Source organism: Rhinolophus ferrumequinum, chromosome 14, assembly GCF_004115265.2.
Source record: "Rhinolophus ferrumequinum isolate MPI-CBG mRhiFer1 chromosome 14, mRhiFer1_v1.p, whole genome shotgun sequence".
Lineage (NCBI taxonomy): Eukaryota > Metazoa > Chordata > Mammalia > Chiroptera > Rhinolophidae > Rhinolophus > Rhinolophus ferrumequinum.
In genome coordinates this window covers 64759975-64773181 of record NC_046297.1, presented here as the reverse complement: position 1 = coordinate 64773181, position 13207 = coordinate 64759975, and positions in this window count along the sequence as shown.

Here is a 13207-nt window from a genome sequence, read left to right as displayed (position 1 = left end):
TACTTGTTCACACAGCTGAGAAATTACTTCATTTGAAAGTACACCTTCCTACATACAGTCCCTCCCTGATTTTTATTTACCAGAATCCCAATCTAGCAGCACTGGTTGGGGCAAAAGTGTTTTGGGACTTTGGCTGTCTTTCAAATTAAACTCCATACTAACTAGTCCGCCTTAGGCTACCTTTTCAGCTCTACTGGATTCACTAAATTCACACAGCCATCCCTGATCTCACCTCTAGTTTCCTGTGGACAACAGCTTCAGACACTGTTCCCTAAATCTGCCCTGAAAGATCAGAACTGCCACAGAAACTTGCACCAACCTAACCTCTTTCTTGTTACTATCGTAAGACTTGGACAGGAGTTCCTGTAACAGGGACCTCATCAATAAAATTAGTCTGGTGACAAATGTTCCAGTGTTTTCCAAGAAACGTGCTGAAAGCTGAACAGTATAGGTCCGAACCCTGGTATGTGTATTTATTTATTCTGAGCAATTTGCTCAACGCTGGAACCCTTGTACATCATAACATGGACGTGATGTCTTAATTATTCATGCCATAAATAATTGACATCATTAATAACAGTAGTAATACCATTAATAATTAAGTACATAAAATTGAATTCTCTGGAATTAATTTATTATCATTAATTTTCAGTGCTAGATTACCAGTGCTCATCAGAATGGTGGTCAGGTTCTGTGCATCAAATTATTTACCTAGTCTTCTTCAGACTGAAAAGGCCACGGAATCGTGGAATGCACTTCAGCCACTCCCTTTCCTTGCCATGAAAAGCAACTCTTCTCTCTTTTCTCTGTGCAGGAAAGGGGGGAAGCTTCTTGTGGACACTCCAGAGAGTTCAGCATGTCTCACCGGCTGGAATATAAACTGGGACCTAATGAGGAGAAGGAGGGAAGAGCACTGCTGTGGGACTACAAAGCCTTGCAATAAACCTGCCCTAGGGCCCCCACTCCTGCCAATCCAGGTCCAGGGCTCAGCCCCTTTCCTGCCATAGACCCAGGGCTGTGACTGCTCCCCTTCCCTAATTAAAGCCTTGGCTATCTATTTCCTTTTCTGGGATTCCTCTTCCTTAAACTGATGGAAGAAAAATAGTCCCGTCTCCCTGGAGCTCCTCTTGATGCTACCCCCGAAGACAAGCCCGCTGGCCCTTTTAAGAGTTTTGGGGCCACGTATGATAAAGACACTGGAGGGGAGAATAAGAATCGCCGGTGTGGATAATGCACACGGGCTCAATTGTGGTGTTTCAGAGCTCTGATCCTCGTGCGAGGCACCGAAATTTCAATGAGCTAGATTTCCTTATCTAGAAAATGGTGCAATGCTGACAGGGAGGATAAGAGCGGTTACCATGGAGAAACACTGCCCCGGACACTCATTCCAGGAAGGACCTGATGTCCAGGTGAAGGGAGGGTCAGCAGGCAGCCTCCAGCTGTCCGCACCTACAAGGTCTGCTCGGTTGTGCAGAACTGCCACGTCTGAGATCACAGCCTTCCCCGGTAGGATACCAGCTCCTTTGGTGTGCCTGGAACTTTCTGGACACTATACGTCCCACATCCCAGGATGGGTCTCTGGGCTGGAGTCCGACCCCATGGCCACATCTTTCAAAGCAGAGACATTTGCTCTCAGCGTCTCACAAGGCGAATTCTTTGTGCAATTTTGGGTGATGGTCTGGAACAATGGGCCACAGTGATTCTGCTCTTGCTCCCCTCCCCCTTGCCAGCTGAGCGGAGTACAGCTGCCCACTAAGCCCTCTGGGATCTTCTGACAAGAAAATTAATGTGATGTGTTCCTCCCATGAACTCCCGTAACACTCCATAACTTTCTGATGGTGCTCTCTGCACTGCAGCTTTTGTTATAGTTATGGCCGAACTTGCCTGCCTCTCTCTCCTGGACTGTGAGCCTCAGGCCCCACGCCAGTGACGGGGACATTTCTGTGTGAAGAAGTGAGAGAACGGATGGCACGTTGCAACCTGTACTTCCCTCTCTTGTATGCCTATTGACGGTTAAGAGAGCTCCCAATTGATAGGGGTTACATGTGAGAAAACCTGCGACATCAAAAACCTGGGTTCTTCTCCTGCCTCCACCTGGAATCCTAAGACTGTTTTGCTTAACTCTTAGTTTTGTTTGTGCATGAATAAATTTGCACAATCGACCCAAAAGTAGTAATTTCTAGGTTAAACGTAGAAATATTCTGTGTCTCTGTTTCAATAGTCTAACCCACTCTTGAAAATAACCCAAAATGTGTCAATATTGCTATTCTACCTTGTTTTTCAGTTTTTCTGATAAAATGAAATAAACTAATATTATCTAGTAGCTGACACTTATGATTAATCTTCTCTTTGTGGATTGAATGGTTCCGTTAGCTTTTTAGGATCTTTGCAAATCTTATTTGCATATACCAGAGCCTTTTTCTCTAGTGTCCCTGGAGGTATGTATAAATAGATACAATCATGTGCTCCAGAATGCAAATTGTGGCAGTTTTTCCATCTCTCTGACCTTGTTTAACCCTCCTTCTGGATTTAGTTTTCCTGATTAAACAAAGGGGAAAAATTCATAGTCTCACCTGGATGCTTTGGTGAAGGATACTGAACCCCTGTGATAGAAATCGTCTTCTCCCTGATGAAACTTATCGACTATTAATTAGTTCACTCAACTGACTGGGGATCAGCCTGAGTCGGATGATATTAAATGTTGAAGGAAAAGGAAACATCTGGGACTTAGGGGCCCCTGAATTTGAAACTCTTCGCCTTCCTGCCACTGAGGTTTGAAATTGGGTACTGCTCTAAATTAAGTTTAAAACTCAGCTCCAACTGAAAAAAGTTAGGTCTTGTATTAGTGTGCATCATCGTCTGGCATCCCAAATGATGATTCAATTACCTGTTTATTGTCTTTCTCCCTCCAATATAAATACATTCTGTGCATTTGGCGATTTTTGTGAAGAGCGACTAGCACAGCAGATTTTTATTTGTTGAATGAATAAATGATGAATTTCTGAATTTTTAAACTTGAAAAATCTCAAGTGGAAGGAATTCTCAAAGCCACATAGTCTAACTTGCTTTCTGTGCCCCTGTGAACAATCATTACTGTGAACACGAACCATTCCAGGAAAAGGGGCTCATCATTTTTCAGTAAAGGTAACCCGGTTTTCCTGCTTTAACTGCAGCACAGAATCAGTTTACCCACGGAAAGTGATTGTTGTACTTGTTACAATGGGTGTCGAGCCTTACAGCTCCCTCAAAGAGTTAGTACTTTTCATAAAGTCAAAAGCATTTTTTTAAACAAATGTTTATCAAATCCCTCCATGCTCTAGGTGCTTTGCTTACAGTAATTCTCATTAAGAGTGCAGTGAGGTAATCTTGAGCGTACCCACTGTCCAGATGAGCCCAGGGAGCTTCAGAGAGGCTCTTGCTGAGGCACTCAGCTAAAAAGTGGCAGAGAATTCAGTTCTGGGAATTCAGGTCTGCGATCATCATTGTTCTCACTGCTCAAATAATGCATACTACTTGCAGAACATGTATACAGCTCACCAAATACTCTAACAAATTTACCTCCTTCAAAAAATACGAGCACCCCCTGAGGAAGGATGGCATTATTCACCCTGAAACCAGAGCTCAAGAGACACATTCAACACAATAAATAGTGGAGTTGAATTTAAACAAGTTAACCGGATACAGATCTCCTATTTTTTACACTAACACCATAGCACTAAAAAAAAAAAAAAAAAAAAAAAAACCACAAAAAACAAACAAAAAAAAAAACACAACCAAAAAGTCTGATTCTTACATTCTACCGTATAAACTTCTTCAAAAACTGGTATTTATTTCAGTCAATTAACAAACACATCCTTATTGTATTCCTGTCATAAGCCGTGGCTGGAACTGAAGGGGTAAAGATGTCAAGGCATAGACCCTGCACGCTATAGGTTCACAACCTTGTTGGAGTGAAAGGGACATTTGTAGAAAGGTTCAGGAACATCGTGGGAGGCAGTAAGCGTGAAGTGTCATGCTGGCTTTGGGAAATCAGGGCAGGGAAGATGTTTCATCCTGCTAATCTCTGCAGTTCGTTGTAAAACGCATTCTTCTCCCCACTAGATTGTCAATAATTTGAAGGCAAAACCTACGTCTGGACATCGGTTCTGACATCCTGTTAGCATATGGCACAGAACTGTGCCCAAAGTTGGTGCCAGTGATGGCAATATTGTTGTATAACACGAGCTGCTGTTTAAGACTCAGAGCGTAGCCACTCCTCTGCTCAAATAAATCAATAACCCTATGAATAACCCTACATGGAATAGGTCTGGGCTGTTTGGAAAGCGTCTTCACCCAAGAGGATTGCTTGAAGTGGCTATGTGACTCAGCAAAGTGGGCCACCAAATCAGAGGCTGAGACTTAGACAGGAAAGGTGGGTTGAGAAACAGCGCCAGGTAACTGGAGCTGCAGGCGGAGAGCCCCCAGCGGAACTTCTGATGAACATAGGGAAGCTCCATAATGGGACTTTGCCACCCCAGAGGGCACAGTGACCAGCGTATACCTATGCCTGCCTCAACCCTGGGAGAGCGTGAGGCAGCCTCCTGAGGGAGAAAGAGAAAGGAAAAGAAAGGAGAGAAAAGAGGCTGGCTGATCATGTGTCTCTCCCTCATTGTCCGCTCCCAGACATAAAGTAGGACCTCAAGTTGGCATAGAAGGAAAACCTTAAATGTATGAGTGGGTGGTGGTATATACCCGACTGGATACTTTCATTATTCAAATAAGACTGTTTTCATGTCTGAAGGTGACAAGAGGATATATTTAAAAATCTGAGATGACGTGGAAAAGAGACAGCTAACAGAAAGAAGAAAGCTGCTATCTGTTTATATGCTCTGGAGTCCATCCTGATGAACAAAACATGTTTACATAGAATTGACATACTACAGATAACTCAATTTTGAATCTTGCTTTATTATTTAAGGTTATAACGAGCATTTCTTACACTCAAAAAGAAATTCCATAACGATCTCATGGCTGTATAATGACCCATTCAATGAATGTGCTTCCCCAGTGATGGGTGACAGTGGGTACACTCAAACCTCTCTAAGATTGTTTCAAGTAATTTATGTTTTACACTTAGAATTGTTGCGTACACAACCATATCAGCCAATTGGAACAAGAGAAGTTGAGTTCTAATTCTTTTCTCATAGAGCACTGGATTAAGTGAGTATTACTGGTTACTCAGGGGACTGGACCTGAAAATTAGATTTTCAAGGCACTTGGGCTTCTTTCAAACAAGAGGCTGATTGTCCCACTTGAATTAACTTCAGAATGATGCTAGACAGGAAATGGAAGGAGGAGCTGGCCTGCTCAGAGCAGGGTTCTCAGCTTCTCCAATTAGATCAGCTCTAAGTTCCCACAGAAGATAACAAAGATGCTGAGGGTTTCACAGTGAACAAAACCCCGCAGTTATTTTGATTGCAGGATAGATAGGCATATGAGCTAACAAAAATCCCTTTCTCCCAAGGTCACTGAACATATTCTGCTTCATTGAGCCCCAGGACCAGCGTTATTTCATTAGCACTATAAAATAACCTTGACTGGTGAGCAAGGCAAACTCATTAAGCCATTTAGCAGGTGAAGAAACTGAGGCTCGGGACTTTTCCAAACACAATCTATTGTTGGGTAGCAGTGTCTGAGGACCAGAACCTAGGCCTTCTCTCTCCAAATTTATACACACACACACACACACACACACAGACACACACACACACACACACACACACAGAGGGTGCCAAAAAATGTATACACATTTTAAGATAACATCTTAACACTATTTGCAATATAGCAGGTCCCCCTTATCCACGGTTTCACTTTCTATGGTTGCAGTTACCCATGGTCAACAACAGTCTGAATATATTAAATGGAAAAATTCTAGAAATAAACAACTCATAAGTTTTAAATTGCGCGTCATTCTAAGCGCAGCGTGATGAAATCTCGTGAGTCTTGCTAAATCCCGCCTGGGATGTGAATCATCTGTTTTCCGGAGTCTTCACCTGGTGGTACTTAGTAGCCATCTCCATTCTGAGATCGGTGCACTGCGGCGGTATTGCAGTGCTTGTATTCGAGTGACCCTGATTTTACTTCGCCATGGCCCCAAAGCACAAGAGCAGTGATGATGGCGAGTCAGAGACTCCGTCCAGTGCTTCGTTTCAGTGAAAAGGTGAACGTTCTCAGCATAATAAGGAAATAAAAAAATCGTATGCCGAGGCGGCTAAGCTCTACGCTCAGAACAAATCTTCTATCCGTGAAACCGTGAAGAAGGAAAAATAAAGGTGTGCTAGTTTTGTGTTCGCACCTTGTACTGCAACAGTTAGGCCATGGTGTGTGATAAGGGCTGAGGTACGGAGGGAAAGGCAGAGGTGACCTGAACTGGAAGACATGGACTGAAAACGCGTTCCGACGGAGGGCAAACAGTGAACTTGGGCCAAGACTTCAGCAAGGGAGCCCCTAAAACGAGGGACACCGAACCACGGACTGCGAATGAGGGATGGTTACACAGACTCAGGAAAGGATTCGGCATCTTTTCATCTCACGGCATCACAAGAAGAAGGGTGAGTACAGCACAATATTTTGAGAGAGAGAACATATTCACATAACTTTTATTACAGTATGTGGTTATAATGGGTCTATTTTATTATTACTTATTGTGTTTCATCTCTTTCTGGGCCTAATTTATCAATTAAACTTTATCATAGTTATGTACGTATGTGGGAAAACATCGTATGTGTGGGGTTTGGTACTATCCGTGGTTGCAGAATCCACTGGGGGTCTTGGAACAAATCCCCCACAGAGAAGAGGGGAACGACTGTAATCTGGTGTATTGTGTATCGCAATGTAAAATCTTGACACTGTTTGCAGTACTCTGGGAATGGAATGGTTTGCTTGGATACTGAAAGGCCTGGCCCGTGAGGCAGTCTGATTTCACTGGTGCAGCCTGGGTTGTACCATTCTTGAAATTCTTGCATTTCAAGCCAGAGCTGTGCATTTAGCAATTAGGAAAACTCAGTGAAGTATGGCCTCGCAGAGGGAGAGAGCTCTTCTCAAAGTGCTTTTTAGAATATACAGTGTTTCCTTCCCTTGATGAATACAGTGATCTAAATGTTCCATTATTCAAACATGCGGTGAATAATAATAAGGCACTGGGTGGAACGATTGAAGAGGGGAAAGTAGTTGGAGGGATTTACAAGTCTTTTTAAACTTGTTCGGCCTCTTCTCTTGGAGAAAACAGTCCCGTGACTTGCTTTGACTCCTCTGCTGCCTGCTATTTTATTTTCTGTGCAGGTCAGGGTTGCTAAGGAATCCTGGCTGTCTCCAATGTAAGAGGTAATGGGTAACAGAATCATCAAAAATAAAGACAGGGAATAGCTGCAAGGCTATTGCCTTCGTCCTGTGGGGACAAATGCTGGATTCCACCCTATAATACGTTCCTCGTGTCGTGGAGCTGAGTCTGATTTCAGCGGTGGGTGTAACCCAAGACCTTTGCCCCCGCTTTCATTGCAAGCGGCTGTGGACAACAAAGCCCACTTGAGGACTGACAAGGAGTGCTCTTGGAACGAGTGTAATCCAAAACCCATCACCGAGTTTTATTAGAACCAGGGAAGGCGACAGGCCTATTGGTCATGACTCCAAAGAAGCTAAAGAAAACCCACAGGCTTCGGGGACTAATGCAAAACCATTGCCGGAGCCAAAGGCTCATAGCAATTTTTGTCCTTTTTGACTGACGGCAGAAGAAAGTACTAGTATTGTTGAATTTGGGCCACTTATTTTGGCTTTTTTTTTTTCTTTTCTTTTTCTTTTGGTTTTTCAACTTTTCTGAAAAATGGGATCACAAACCTCTCTAAGACAGAATGTCTTCTGGTAGCTTAAATTTGATATGCTTCATCTAAGATAGCGCCAGGTGCTTGTGAGCTCTTGGTAGAACTTAGCTTTAGTTTAGCCTGTTTCTTTCTCGGCAGCATCAACTTATTCTTATTTGTTTGTTTGTTTGTTTGTTTATTTTTAAGGACAAGACAGTCCCCTAAGAATTCATGGAAGGAGCTCTAGACTGAGTCACAAGACACAGCTGGAAACATACATAGCCTTTGCATCAGTTCTTAGGATTGTTACCCCAGGAAAAAAATCTTAACTTCTGAGCCTCAGGGATAGCTAGGGTTGTCGTAAACGATCTAATGACGCGGGACCCATCATTTCCATGTTACAGATGAGAAAAAACAATGTTCCTGAGAGAAATTCCTTACACTGTACCAAAAAGGGTTCACCGGTGGGTGCCACACTCTGCACCCCCATCACTGACTCACTGGCTGCGCTGAGTCTGCTCCACCAGAACACAGCTTCTCTGGATGGCACTGTTCACAGGGCCTTCCTCCTCCAGCTATGTGCTCTGTCAGATTCTGGACCGACAGAAACACAAACCTTTTCTTGATATTAAAACAACCTGGTTAATTCCGAACTCCAATTTGCTTTTAACTAACCTCTTCCCTCCTGTTGCTTGATCTGGTCTGGAATCACATATGCTCTCTGACCCTCCAAGGAGAAATTGTGTGATGTTTAGGATATAAGAACACTCGTAATAACAGTGTTTCCAGAAACGTGATGCTTTTTGACCCATCCGAAGTAGTCTGTCTCCCACCCATGGAGGTCTTAGAATCAGTCCAGTAGGACAGCATGTATGATACTATAATACAGTTTTTGCTTTATGTGTCTGTCAAATCAACTTGATTTTGAAATCAAAGAGGTCAGATGCTGGGTTTCCTAAATTTGTAAGTGACTTTAATTAGGTACATGGATTGATTGTAGAACATTTTTTTCCAGACCCAACCAAATACAAATTTATATGGGGTACATATACACCAAGCCACCTACACAGACTCATACTCACACTTAAAAACAACAACAACATATATGTAATGAGACCCTCCTCCATGCAAACTAATATACTAGGCCGAGAATCAGACACATCGGGTCCCTGCCTTCACAAAGCATTGTGGCTATCCGGAAAGACATGTTTGTACAGATAATGGCAAATGTACTGACTTTAATGAAGGAGTATGGTGGGTGCTCTGCGGGCATCTTTAATTAGTGTAGACAGAGATTGCTAAGGCTTTCTGGAGAGTGTACCACGTAAGCTGAAATGTAAAAGATGGTCAGGCATTCTTAGGTAAGCCGGGGTTGAGAGGAAAGTTCATTCTAAGCCGAAGTAGCCAACATGTGAAACACTCAAAGATGAGACAATCTATAGCAATTTTGTGAAGACACCAAAAGCCCAGTGTGGTTGAACTCTAGAGATAAAGTCGTCATGGGTTGTGGGGAAAGGCTGACGTGAAGGGTCAGGAATTTGGTCTTACCAAGGGTCCAGAAAAGGTTTTAGTGCATTCTAAATTTTGGAATGACAAGACAAATACGAATTTAAAAAGAACATTAATATTTCCTTGTGAAGAATGCATTTGAAGGGTACAAGAATGGATTTGAAAAGACTAGTAAGGGCGCAAATGTAATAGGGCTACATAGATGGGTGCTTTCTACTGGGATGTAGATGGTACAACAAAAGAGGATGGAGAGAAGAGGACGGATTTGCCAAGTATTTAGGGAGCATAACTCATCAGTTATTGGTGATGAGTTCCATGTGGGATGATGAAAAAATGCCATTCAAGATTAAGTTGCAAGTTTCTGGTTTTAACAGTTGTTGGATGGTAAAGAAACTACCAGTCATCCATACGGAGAACCCAGGGGAAGGAGCAACTTTGGTTGTAATGGTTATAACTATACTAGCTGGCAGGTATTGAGTATTTACTATGAACCAGGGACTCTTCTAAGTGTTTTATATACATCTACCCAATTTTCTAACAACTCTGAAGTATATACAGTTTTGCATAGTTTATATAATTCACTCATGGTCCTATAGCTGTACCTGGCAGGACTGCTATTTCAACACAGAATGTCTGATCCCAGAAACCTTGAGTTTACTTATTACTCTGTTTTGAGGGTCCAGGTGGAAAGGTTGACTAGAAAGCAGAACGCATAGTTCTGAAGCTCAAAGTCTGAGCTAGAGATATAGGGGCACTGTGTTAGTCATGCTAGGCTGTAAGATCTCAGGGGCTCAACACGATAAATGTTTCTTTCTTTCTTCACACAGCCAATGAAGTGCTGTGCATCATTTCTACCGAAATTACGGTGGCCAGGACATTTCATATGGCCCCAACTGGCCAATTACATTTAGCTCTGTGCACATGAGGAGAATGAATAGATTTTACACAAACAGCGATGGTGATTGAACCCATAGGAGTGAATAGACTCACCTAGTGAATGACTATAGAATTAGAAAATGGCCTATGTCAGATAATCTGACGAGCTCTCTCTGATGACGGTAATGATTAATAAGAGCCAAAACTTCTAGAGCACTTACTGTGTTCCAGGCACATTTACATATATTACTTCATGCACTTTCTGCAAAAGCTCTCTGTATAATGCTATTATATATTTTTATGTATATAAAGAAACAAAGCTACAGAGATAGTAAATAACTCTCTCTAGGTCATAGAGCTCATAAGTGGCAGAACAAGAATTTGAATGCAGGTGGCCTGGTTCCAGAGTCTGTGAGTTTCACCTGTGTCATATGCTACATAATGACTAACTTCAAATACTTGAAAATTGTTGCATTAATATGTAAGTATGTTTGGTATGGGTCCCCAAGGAATAGGACTATAACTAACAAATGGAATTTAAATGGTGGTAGAATTCAGTCCAGAAGAAGCTAGCTATTTCTAATGGCGCTATCTGAAAGGAAGCAAATTGCATCCTGACACAGTGGGATCAGTGGAGGTACTCAAGCCTAAGGACAAACTCCTGGCAAGGATACCAGGGAGAGGATTCAAACATCCAATGAGTGCTTGAGAAAGATAACATTTCTGGTCGCCTCCAACCTACGGGAGTTAGGAAAAATTTTAAGTACCTATTGGCCAATTTCTCCCCATGAATGTATAATCCTTGCAGCAGTTTAAGTTCCGAAGTAGCTACTTAAAGTAAATTTCACTGCCTGCATCTTCTAAGTATCGGACTGACCTGTTAAAGGAGGATATACTAGAGGAAACATAAAAGGAATCAGCCCCTGCCCTTGAAATGCTTAGAGTTTACTTAGACAAGACATATACCCTTGGGTGTCGTTCTTGTGAATCACCAGAGAGCAATCAGTCCCTTTAGAATTTAGCCTGGAAGGGACTGAGAAGTGATTCATAGATGGCAGAGGGACGTCAAGGTTGGTTCAGGTGTGTCGTCTCTCTGTTCAAAGTGCTCTTTGCCTTCTGTGATCAAGGTAGCTCCATAACTTTAGCATGCATCCAAATCCCATGGAGAGCTTGTGAACCCAACTTCAGCTTTTGATTCAGTAGGTTTGGCTTGGGGCTCACAAAGCTGCATTTCTAACACGTTCCCAGATGATGCTGATGCTGGCCAGGTGATCACACGTTGGGCACCACTCCTCTAGAATAAGACTTATTGCTCAATACCATTAATCCTCTGCTTACGTGTAGCTCTCCTGCAGACGGGGAACTCTTGGAGCAAGGACAGTCTGGTTTGTCTCTGTATTCCCAGTGTCTAACCTACTTTTGGTGCCTCGATAAATTTGTGTTGAGTACATAATTTGAAAGAAATGTGTGTTTTTCTCGAAGTACAAAGGGGGAAAGAAACTATCCATGGGAGTCAGTTGGGGGAGGAATCCTACGGTCTTTTCTCCCACAGATTTGGAAATGTGATGCATGCAGGGAGTTGTCTCAGCTGAAAAGCAACCTTACTCACACAAACACCCCATTTTATAACGATGCACACAGGACTCCAGTCTTCCAAGGAGCATCAATCTTTTCTTCTCCCCTCTCTTTCTCATCATCTTCCTTCCTTTTCTGATGGTCACAGCTACTCTGTGGAAAGAAAATTCTCTTTCTTGTGCACTGAATATAGTTTTCCTCCTCCTGTAGTACATTCCCTTTGGACTGTCTTTGGCTGAATTTTGCAGTCTTCACTGAAGAGGGAACCCTTTCCCACTGTTCTCTGAGAAAGCAGCTCCTTTGAAGTCACAGCTGGCTGGACTAAACTCATTTCCTCTATCCACAATGTGCGTCTGATGCAATGTTGGCTGATGCTCCCTCTTGCCGACTCCCGCTATTGAAACAGACCCAAGTTCAATGTTTAATGTGAGTGTTTGGCTTGGCTTAAATTTGGCCAAATCATCTGTACTTTGTTTCATTTGAAAGTTCTCTCTCTCTCTCTCTCTCTTTCTCTCTCTCTCTCTCTCTCTCTCCCTCCCTCCCTCCTCCCTCCCCAACTCCTAGTTCATTCCAGATGTTTTTGATTTGTCCTTTTGTGGTTTACCCCACCCAGTTCCTAAATCAGTAAATCATTTTCATGCTTCTTCCAAAATCTAAGGAAAGTGCTCAATTAGAGAGAGCAACTGATTATAGGTTTCCTAGAGCTTACACTTAGGGCTGGCTGCTCCCCTCAGGAAATACCTTTGAAAGGTAGGAGAAAATGTCTTATGATTGAGAATATTTGAATTTGATTTTTAATTTCTTAGCATGTGGAATGAGAGAGTAGACTGATGTTGATGGGCTAATATTACAAATACCCAAACACATCCCCCCCTTTAAGGCCCATTTTAATTGCAATTCTTATTTGAAGCCATTTTGTTTCTCACGTACAGATGGACATTCCCATTCTGTGACCTCGTATGTGAAGGATAAAGCACAGTAATGGAAAATACGCACAGCCTTTCCCCCTCTACCATCATCTCTTGCCCTTCTCAGCGTGTTGACTGGTGATAGGGGTCAGGGTAGAAAGGGTGAAAAAGGGAGAAGTATTTGCCATATTATTATTATGAAGCGAAAAGAACTTCTTGAAGGAAACCATAGATCGGATAGGGTAGCAAGAGACTTTAGAGAGAAAAGTCAATAAACTCCCTGAGTTTAGGAAGAGAGTTTTGGATGTTTTTGAGACGAGAGATTGAAGGCAGCTTATTTTATGAGATTAGAAGAGACATGAGGAAGATTCAAATTTTTTTTTGCTGTGTGTTATGAATGAATTTCTCTTTGGTGCCTTTTTAAATGACTTTAGTCAACTAACAGTTAAGTCTCTTGAAGATTTTTCTTTTTTTTTGCGGGGGGGGGCGGGAAGAGATCTGGGT